Source organism: Buteo buteo, unplaced genomic scaffold (genome assembly GCF_964188355.1).
Source record: "Buteo buteo unplaced genomic scaffold, bButBut1.hap1.1 HAP1_SCAFFOLD_165, whole genome shotgun sequence".
NCBI lineage: Eukaryota > Metazoa > Chordata > Aves > Accipitriformes > Accipitridae > Buteo > Buteo buteo.
Genome location: NW_027439329.1, coordinates 13,777 through 24,489, shown reverse-complemented (window position 1 = coordinate 24,489; position 10,713 = coordinate 13,777). Strand labels below are relative to the sequence as shown.

The following is a 10,713-nucleotide window of genomic DNA, read 5'->3' as shown; positions in this document are numbered from 1 at the left end:
ATACTCAGTTTGGGGTGTGTTTCAGTGCTTTTCCACAACATAAAAAGGGGTGATCTTTTGGTTGCGGTTTTGTGCATGAAAATGGGGTGGGTTTTTTGCTTTCCAGCTGCACCAATCCAGGCGGATTTGGCTTTCCCAGGAGTCCCAAATTTGTTTGGTTTTTTCCGTTGCAGACCCAGAATCAGGGGGTTTGGGGTTGTCCTGGTTTCGGCTGGAATAAAGTTCATTTTCTTCTGACTAGCTGGTACAGGGCCATTTTGGATTTAGAATGAGAACAATGTTGACAACACACCGATGCTGTAGTTGTTGCTAAGCAGCGTTTAGACTAAGTCAGGGACCTTCCAGCTTCTCATACCGCCCTGCCAGCAGAGGCTGGGGGTGCACAAGAAGAGTCGCTGAGCTAAAGGAGGATGCCAGGTGAACAGGTCAGCTCGAAATACACCACCTCCTTTACAAGTTAAGAGCGATTGGAACACTTAAAATCAGCACTTAGGCTAATCGATACCATTTTGAACACCTTCTTAGCATACAAGTAAACGCTCTCGCCGGTGTTGGAAAACGTCTCCTCCCTTCCTTACGGCACTGCTGCAGGGAGATAACCCTGGGAGGCTGCGGGACGAGGTCGTACACAATCAGAATCTACGCTTATGGATCCACCGCAACAGCTACAGCCCTTGCGCTGCTGCTGCTGCTGCTGCTTTGCATCTTGCTCGTTTGGTGAATAAAGCTGAAAGCGAAGTGGAAAACTTCAAAGAGCAAAATGAAAAATAAAGAATAAATCTCAATCATTCACTTTACACTAAAAAGGTGTGCCCATGTTTATATACATCCAATAAAAATACTTTTATAGTATAAGTATTTGATTTTCCTTTTCCATTACCTTAACTTGCACAGCTCTGAATTCATACCATTAAATTCTCTCTCTCCAAAGTACACAGTTTTAATGGGACTAGGGGTTTTTGTGCGTGTTGCATAACGCGGAGGGACACCTGGCCAGCTGAGCTGCCCAAGAGAGGTGCTACTGAACTGCCAGGGACACGCACCATTGAAAGCCAGACAGAAAGAAAGTACTTCAGAGCACTCCGTCAAAACATCAGGAAAAAAAAAAAACCCATAACATTCAGTTGCCTCTCTTTTTAAACATTTAGACAAATACCTAACTGCTTACATACACCTAACAAATCATATACTACAGCTATTTGGCAGTTACAGTTTAAACAATGCAAGTCAATTTGTAAAATCCCCACTGCTGCAATACCTCAGACTACCAAAAAGGACTGGTGGGTTTCCTAATGCTTTTGGCAGTACTGAAGCATGCAGAGCAACACGTTTTCATGTTATCTCGACTGCTACAACTGAGAAACCAAAGACCAGCGATGCCATCAACTTTAGGAAGATGGGCTGTGCTTGGGTCTTTGGAAGGAAATTGACTTTTTTTTTTTTTCCCCTCTTTTTTTAAAGAGAGTGAAAAGTCTTGTTACTGATGACTTCTACTGTCAAGTCGATCACCTCTGAAGATCCACTCTGATGGGAAGTTCATAAAACAAAATTTCTTTGAGAGAGAAAGACTTCCATTTTGGAAAATCTCTTTCCAACTGAAGTCACAATTACACACTGTAGGTTAAAGGAAAAAATACATTACTGAAGCAGTAACTCATCAAAACCACCTCAGGCCTCACTGTCACTAGTTACAAGGCTGCTAATGCTTCCTGGGAAAGCCTGGAAAACACACAGATGCGACGCCCATTTGTCCTGTTTTGCCCGCGTCTCTTCTTTGACCTTGACTGCTTTTAGTACAGATGCTAATTATCTCCGTAACGTTTTTGAGTACTACTATAAGATATTTAAAAAAAAAAAAAAAATCATTGACTGTAAAAGCATAAAGGTTTTATCATGAAAACAAAGTCTGTTTCTTCTGAACAGCTGAACTCTTACGAACAGTTTCTTCCCTCTTTTAGTACAAAATTAGCTTCACAGTATCATTTACTAGCAAGCACACAGAAACAGAAGATTATGCTTTCAGGAAGAGAAAATAAACTGAGGGAAGTAAACTTTGTATAGGTGTAACATGCTCCAGAACAGAACTTATTTTTAGTATTTGTGTTAAAATATTTCATGTAAAAAAAAGTAGAAGGAGAGCTGGCACACTCTCAACGTTAAAGTCCGTACCGCAAGTACCTTTGCAAAAACGCAGACACACATCGTAGGCGTACCTTGTACTTGCAGGCCACTACGGAATCTTTCCGTCTGTCTCGTACCGTCACGGCAGAAGAAAGGGCAACCACGGCAAAACGGTGCCAGCTGACATCCAGCTGAGAGAAGAAAAAAAAACATTAGCACAAAGCTGGGTAGGAACCCAAAGCTGCCTTTTTTTTTTTTTTTTGTGAAGGTTTGTGAAGACAGTACGACTGAGCGGAGGAAAAACTATTTTTGCGTCATCTTCGGTACGGTTGTTGACACGGGCCACTAGAGCTTTTGCATTTTTCAGACAACTGTGCTTTTTTTTTTTTTTCCTTTCTTTTTTGACTCACTGGCAACTTTACTTTCACTAGAACTCACTTTCCTAGATACACGCAGGTGACACACATGGAGACCTACCTACATTTTCTCAAGCCTTAGTACAGCCGAGGCTTCATCACCCTATACGTCCCAAGTTGAGTATTTTTGCTAAAGAGCACAGCAACACATCTGTCCTTGTGAACTGCCTCGTTGCAAAAAAGGAATCATTATTTCCAGGCCGTTGCTCCAAACGGGCAAGATCTTTTAAAACCGCAGTTGTGCCACCAAACCCGCTCAGGGTCCCTCCTAGCTTTTGACCGCCCTGAGATTTAACAGGCACACGCTCCATTCCATCTTCCAACAGCAAAAATACGTTAACGCTCTCGGACCCAGAGCGCAACCCTACGGATGTCCACGCACGCACCCTGCCGTTTTGATGAGGAGCCACCGAGCACCCCTGCGAGCACAGCTGCACGCGCCAGATCGGTTTCCCCTACGCCGCGAGTTACCGGTTCCGGTGAACGTAGTTTCTGACGCTTTAAACCCAAAACCGTATCTCGACGCTTCGCCACAGTAGAAACGACCCATCGCCAGAACGCTACAAACACGCAGTAACACCAATTGCAAACCCACAGCAGGAACAGCTCCAGAAATATTTAGACCAGGAACAAGGGAGAAAAATAAAACAGCTTCATCTCACGCACAGGGGAGCGGCAGGCAGAGAAAAGGGTCGGCATTCTGAGCCCTTACAGAAAACGGGCATTCTCCTTCCATTCCTCAGCCCGTCCGTGAAGGTCTAAATACTGCAACACTACTACGGCAACGTCGAGAGCAGGGAACAGCAGCCCTGCCGCTGGACTTGCCACTGACCCATGCTATTTCCGTAGCAGGACGCGTACGCAGAGGGACACGTCTTGCCACACACAGCCCTGAACTTCCTGAAAATTTACGTTTACCAAAAAAAGCCATTTGGAACATATTGCCAAACAACATTCGGCAAGAAAGCTTTGATGCGTTTGACACACGCAAGTTTTTGGTCACTTGCTATTTGCTTCCTGTTGCTGCTGCTGTTCTTCCTTCAGAAATTCTACTCGTAGCCCAGTTATTCACTACTGGTTCAAGCATTTGCCTCCCTGGTATTACCAGCACATTCACAGAGGCAAATAACTTACTTGCTCTTCTACAATTATCCAAACGACAATTACAGCCACGAAAGAGAAGGAGAGGTCAGGCAGCAGAAGAGCTCTGCAGGCTGGCACCAGTCAATATTGCACTCTCGAAGAACAAACAACAACAAAACAAAACCGTGACCCTGTATCCTTCTTTTTTTTTTTTTTCCCCCCTTCTTCTTTCAGAGCTCATCCCTGCCTCAGCATTTTGTCTTGTCAGAGCATGAAGCGCAGGTGATCCGTACCCTGACGGCTTTTGCATGTGATGAATGCCTGTTCAGAAATAGTCCAGATCTGCAAGACTGGTGTCATTTCTATGGTTTTAATCATCATAACTCACATTTTATTTACTCACGCATTTGTGAGGAAACTAATTAACTTTCAGACACTGCCTCTGCTTTTTTTTGAGGGGTGGGGGTGGAAATGTGTTAGAGACTGAAAAACATTACGATTCAGAGCTCCCAACCATGAGGGAGTGGTGGAGAAATCAATGAAAGCAAAGACCAACAGCAGCAACATCAACTGAAAGTTGGCCTTCATTCCGATCACGTACTTAAGCGACTCTCCTTGCAAGTCTATGCCTCGGTCCTAGGAATGACTAGTCCCTTTTTGGAAGGACAAACTTTTTCACTTAAAAGTCCTAGACTGAAGACTCCGCTGAACGGAATGGGGATTGTGCCACGGGACAACGTGCCATCAACACTCTTAATGGGGAAGGGAAAAAAAAAAAAAACCAAATAAAAATCAAGTACCAGTTCCCATCATGTTTCACTCATTACATTTCTACTGGCATCTAGGTGCTCAAAAATGAACTACAGGGACACCACATATTCCTAAGAATTCAGTTATACATAAAAAAGTAAAAGGCTATTTCCAGCTTGCCCATAAAATCAGTATGAACAGAGAGAAGAGAAACACTCGACCCCCTAATGAAGCTAACAGGCAGCTCTGAATTTACCAGACAGGAAATTTCATTCTTTCACCTGAAACAAAAACACATCAAGAGACCAGTTCAGGAACAGGGCACGATCTGTTAACAGCAATTTTTCCATCAGCTTTTCGGCACTAGCAGCAAATTTGCCTTCTCTGTGGGTTTAACGTGGAGCATCTGTAGTGCCCTCGAACTCGCAAGTGTTTCTCTCCGCTCCCGCAGCCCGATACGTGCGATTACCTGAGCAGCAAGCGGAATTAACCACGCAGGATTTTCTTCGTGTGACGCGGAAGGTGACGCTGGGAGAAGAGAGACAAAGAAATGAACCTGCTTGTCACACCCAGCCAACGGTGAAAAGACAGGGGAGGATTCTGCCGGAAGGGCTCTGCACCCCAGGAGCTCCCGCCAGCCGGTTTCTCTCCCCTTTGCCCGGTACCGAGGGGACGACGACACCTCGCCCGTGCCCCCTCGCGGGGAGGGGGGGCTGCCCCAGGTGAGCCGGGGGACCCCCACCTCGCTTCTGCCCGCGGGAACGGACCGGGAGAGACACTCCACGCAGAGAGAGGAGCGTGGCGTGGATTGCATGCCCGAGGGAAGAGGCCGGGCTCCCCGCTGGCAGAAGGACAACTCACCTCCCTGCTGCTCGGAGCTGCTTGCTGCGGACAGCCCTGCCTGCGCCCGGCCGCTCTTCCGCCGTGCTGGGAGCGCAGGCCGGCCGACGGACGCTCCAGCGAAAAGACGCTCCAGCTAATCGTGCCCCCTGCTCGTTACAGCCGCAGGTACTTTTGCCTCTGGCTAATGCACGCTCCAGACAGCGGACACCCCGCCTCGTTCCAGCTCCCGCTTGCTACAGTTCTGGCTCGTTGAAGCCCCAGCTCCGCACTGAAGCTCCGGCTGATTTCAGCTGCTTCTCCTTACAAGCTCCAGCTACGTGCAACGGTCTGGGCTTTCCATAAGGTTGCATATCAACTGCTGTCAGAACTGGAGCATTAGGATTAAACATCAGAGTTACACGCCAAGTAAATATTCGTTAAGTTTGGGCGATTAATTACTTAATAACTATTCCGAGCACCGCAGAAAGAAGAGCTGGACTCAAAGAGGGCACGTGGGGTCTGAAAAGCGCCTTTCGCCCCCACAGACCATCGCAGATGTTGAGCTCGGCCTGCTGCGTGCCGGCCTCCCGAACTTCGGCGTCCGACACAACCAGACCCCCATCTACGGGGAGGGACCACGCACCCTGCCCGCCCCCCGCTTCCCCCCGCAGCCCCCAACACCCTCCCACCCACCTGCAAAACCAGCCAAGCCGGCTCCCGCTTTTGGCCCCCACACCAGCTGACTCGGGGCCCATTTGGGAGCCAAAAAAACCCGGCTGCTGAGCCTGTTCTCAAGGCCCAAACACGCAGGGCCGGACTTCTGTTTCTGGGCCCAAAGCCGCGCAGCTCGGTCTGTTTCCGAGCCCCCAAATCAGCCACGCGAGCCTGTTGTCAAGCCCCAGGAACAGAAAACTTGTTCTCCACTTCTGACCCTGCAGTGCCCACGGGCGACGCCGAGCGTAGCCACCCCACAGGCCTGCACCCCCGGGGCCCCACACGCAGTTTCGGGGAGTGCTCGGGACCTGCAGAGGGCCCGGCCCCACGCCTCTGCAGGGCAGCCCCAGCACAGGCAGGGCATCGCTTCTCGATTGCCGTTTCAGGCTTTATTTCCCCGCCATCACCGGCACGGCCAGGCCCCCCACCCCAAACCTCCCAGCCGAAGCACCCCCGCGGGTAGCCGGGCCCAGCCACCCGGAAAACAAGAAAACCAAAGAGGGAACAACAAGACAGAGACCGTGGGGAAAGGCAAGGGGAAGGACACAGAAACAGAGAGAGCGCGGGAGGGATAGGGAGCAGGACAGAGAGATGGAGCAAGAAAGGAAAAAAGGACGGGAGGCAGAACCAAGGGAAAGAGAGACAAGGACGGGGAGCAGGACAAAGGGACGGAAGAGGAACAAAAATTAGCGACGGGCTGCAGGACAGAGATGAAGGGATTAAATAGACACAGGGAGCATGACAGAAGGACAGAGAGGAGACAGACAAAAGGGACAAAGAGCAGGCCAGCATCGGAGGGGGAAAAAACCAACTGCGATGGGCAGTGGGAGAGAGATATGGAAAAAAGAAAAAAATACTGAGGAACAGAAAAAAGAAAGCAGCGACAGCTAGCTGGACGGGAGACACAGTTAGAAAGGGCGGGAGAGGGAACGGGGCAGAGAAAGACAGACAGAAAAGGTAGCACAAGAAAGCAAGGCAGAGGGACAGCAAGGCGGGGCGGGGGGGGAAGGGACGGGACAGGGGTCTGGACAGAGATGGAGAAATAAGCAGCAGGGACAGAGGAAAAGTGACAGAAAGAGGGACAGGGAACATGGCAGAGAAGGAAAAATGAGGACAGCGGCAGGACGGAGATCAAAAACTGGGACGGTCCTCAGGACAGAGAGGAATACGAATACAAGCAGGGAGCGGGACAAAGGGATACAGCGAGAAACGACGGGACAGGAAGCAAGACAGAGCGACAGACAAGAACGATGACAACGAGAGAGAGAGAGACACTGACAGAGACAGAGACCGTGAGAAGCACAGGGGGTTGGGGAATTTAGAAAGAGAGGTATCAGGAGCCCTGCAGAGAGAGGGAGGGTGAATAAAAAAGGGGCAGGAAGCAGCACAAAGGGTCACAGAGAGTAAGAGATGAACAGGAAGGAGGACGGGGACAGTGAGATCCAGAATGACAAAAATAAACAGCAACAGCGAGCAAGACAAAGGGATAGAGAGAGAAACAGAAAGTAGGAAGAAGAGAGATAGGAAGGCAGGGACACAGAGCAGCACATACAGGCGCAGAGAGGAGAAGAACGCCAGGGAACAGGGTAGAGAAATTGGGAGGCGGGGGAAGAGGCAGATGCAGGTCAGAACAAGGAGATGGAAAAGGAAAAAACAGCGACTGACTGCAGGACAAAGACGGGGGGCTGGGGGCGGGGGGGGAGAGGGAGCAGGACAAGAACGCAGAGAGAAAAAGAAAGGGGGGCAGTCGAATGAAAGAGAGAGAGAAAGGGGGAGAGGAAGAGGGAGCAGGACAAGAGAATAGACAGAAGAGGAGAGGTACAGGGAAGCAAAATAAAAATAAAAAACAAAACAAAACAAAAAAAACCCCAAACGTCACAGCAGCACGAGAAAGCTAGGGGGCCAGGAGAGGGGGAGGGAGGGTCCGGGACGCACAAGAGGAGCGACAGGGCCCCGAGGGCCCAGGACTCACCACAGCTCTCGCTCTTGGAGCTGCCAGGAGACCTTGCCAGCTCAGAATCTTCCTTCTCCTTCTCTCCTGTAACTCCAGTCGCTTGGCTGTCCTCCACATAACGGAACACGCGAGCGCCTCGCAGCTCTTACGAGATGAGGCCCCCTAGACACGTAGCCTCGCTCGCTCGCTCACTACGTGGCCGTACCGCGCTGCTGGTCATGCATACAGACCCTGGCGGTCTGACCTGCTGTGGACTACGAGGAGGGATCCTCCCACACCCAGAGAGGCAGGCTCTCTCTTGCCTGCAGCAGGAGGCAGCTGCCGGCCGGCCTTCCGTTTCTTCTTCTCGACCTTTCTGTGGCCTCTCCAGCTTCAGCAGCTCCCGTCCACAGCCAGCAAGCGCTCCGCCTGTCCCTCTGTGCTCCCGCGCCGCGAGGAGAGGGAGGCCAGGCAGAGACAGCCCACGCGAGCCTGAGGCTGCTGCAGTCAACGGCATCCCCGGGGACGAGCGGACAACCGCACTCACAGCGTGGCCTCTGGGAGAGGGAAAGAGGCAGCAGTGACCGTTATTACCGTAGCTCGACCCTGGCCGGAGCCCCTCCTTCTGCAGGGGCTTCCGCAGACGCCGCTCGTTCCCCGCGCCGCTGCTAACGGCACCCACGTTCAGGGAGACTCGAGAACATCGGAGGGCCAGCTTGCTGCCCTCACGACAGGGCTCGGGGGCTGCCTGCGGCTACAGCACAGGCTTCATGGGAGGGGCTGGAGCTGGGGGCAGCCGCACGGGCCGAGCGGCGCCGGGGGAAGGCGCCGGGGGAAGGCGCCGGGGGAAGGCGCCGGGGGAAGGCGCCGGGGGAAGGCGCCGGGGGAAGGCGCCGGGGGAAGGCGCCGGGGGAAGGCGCCGGGGGAAGGCGCCGGGGGAAGGCGCCGGGGGAAGGCGCCGGGGGAAGGCGCCGGGGGAAGGCGCCGGGGGAAGGCGCCGGGGGAAGGCGCCGGGGGAAGGCGCCGGGGGAAGGCGCCGGGGGAAGGCGCCGGGGGAAGGCGCCGGGGGAAGGCGCCGGGGGAAGGCGCCGGGGGAAGGCGCCGGGGGAAGGCGCCGGGGGAAGGCGCCGGGGGAAGGCGCCGGGGGAAGGCGCCGGGGGAAGGCGCCGGGGGAAGGCGCCGGGGGAAGGCGCCGGGGGAAGGCGCCGGGGGAAGGCGCCGGGGGAAGGCGCCGGGGGAAGGCGCCGGGGGAAGGCGCCGGGGGAAGGCGCCGGGGGAAGGCGCCGGGGGAAGGCGCCGGGGGAAGGCGCCGGGGGAAGGCGCCGGGGGAGCTCCGGCAACTCGGGGAGGCGCCCGCTGGCCGCGCCTGGGGGGTGCCCGCCTCCGTCCCCTCTTCCCTTCTATCGGCTCTCGGGGAACTGCCCGGCGCTGCCCTGGCCCGGCTCGCCTCCGGCGGACCGGGAGCCTGCCGCAGCGGCCGCTTCGCAGCTTCCCGTCCCGCCAGCCCCGGGCGGCCGGCGGGCGGGAGGCACCCCCCCCGCCACCGCCACCGCCCCGGCCCCCCGCCGGGGGGGATCGCTCGCCTCACCCGCGGTCTCGGCGCTCGCCCGCCGCCGCCACGCTGCTCCCGGACACCGCGCATGCGCCGGAGGGGCCGGAGCCGGCGACCGAACGCCGGGCTGCCCCACGCGCAGGACAGCGCATGCGCCCGGGAGGCGCGTCCGCACGGCTGGTCGGGGAGCGGCGGGAAGCCCGCGGAAAACCACGCGAAACCGGCAACGCTCCCGAGTCTGACCTGGTCGGACTCCGGGGGCCGCGGCGGCAGCGAGGACTACGCCGCGCCCGAGAGCCGCGCTGCTGCCCGGCCGCCGAGTCCGCGAAAACTACAGCTCCCGGCATGCCCCGGGAGGCAGCCTGCCCTGCTGCCTGACCCCGAGGGGACGCCGCTTCCGTTTCCGCCCACCCCCACGCCGGCGCAGCCGCAGTCCCCGCCGAGCCCCCAGCGCCGGTCCGGGCAGCTCCGGCGCTCTCCCCCCGCCCGGCTCCGGCTCCGGCTCCGGCCAGTCCCCCCCCGCCCGGCTCCGGGCAGCGCCCGCCGCCGCCGCCCCGGCACGGCGCGGCCCCGCTGCCGCTCCGTGCGTCCGACACGGACCCCGCCGTCCTCCTCGGGGCTTTCCCCGGGACCCGCCGGGCGATTGCGCAGTCCCGCCACGGGGCCCGGTGCTCCCAGCTCCCAACCCCCCTGTGAGCCCCCAGGGCCCCCCCCCGGCCTCGGCACAGGCGGCCCCCACCTCCCCCGGGCCACCCCCGCCTCCGACCTTCGCGGTCCGAGGGGCGCCCGGCCCCGCTCACCTTCTCCCGAGGGGCAGCCGCAGCCCGGCCACCGCTCCGCTCCGCTCCTGCCTGGGCTCCCACCGGCCCCGCCCCGGCCCCTCCCCCGGCAGCCCCCCCTTTCCAGGGAGGGGCCGTCCCCATCAGCCTCACTGCCCGCACCTGCGGCTCCTCCAGCCCCGGCTCGCAGCTGGAGCCCAGCAGGAACAGGGGGGGCATGGCCCGACCCCCCCCAGCGCCTCACCTCTTCCGCCCGTGGGCTCCCTCACGGCCCCTCGCCCCGTGCAAAGGGAGCGCAAACGCAGCCCGGAGGGCAAAGGGGACGGACGGCCAGCGTTTATTCAGTCCTGCGAGCGAGTCTGCTCCGGGGCTCGGGGCCCCCCCAACGCTCCCCCTGCTGCTGAGACACCTCGGCAGCCGGTCCCAGAGCCACGCTCGTCGGTCCGTCGGGGAACAGACATTTGGCTCCTGGAGCAATGCGCTGCTGAGGAGAAGTGGGGGCTGCCAAAAATGAGGAGCATGGCACAGGACACAGGAAGGTGG

General features: G+C 56.4%; 1 long non-coding RNA gene across 1 annotated transcript; it reads right to left on the bottom strand.

Annotated features, from left to right (window-relative positions):
• Positions 1-760: 760 nt before the first annotated feature.
• LOC142028147 (uncharacterized) lies at positions 761-10,268 on the bottom strand. Its single transcript, XR_012649431.1, has 5 exons — positions 10,192-10,268; positions 7,879-8,396; positions 5,232-5,580; positions 4,840-4,898; positions 761-2,312 (listed from the first exon to the last, which is right to left on the bottom strand). It is a non-coding gene; the product is annotated as an uncharacterized LOC142028147 (long non-coding RNA).
• Between the last annotated feature and the right edge of the window lie 445 nt (positions 10,269-10,713).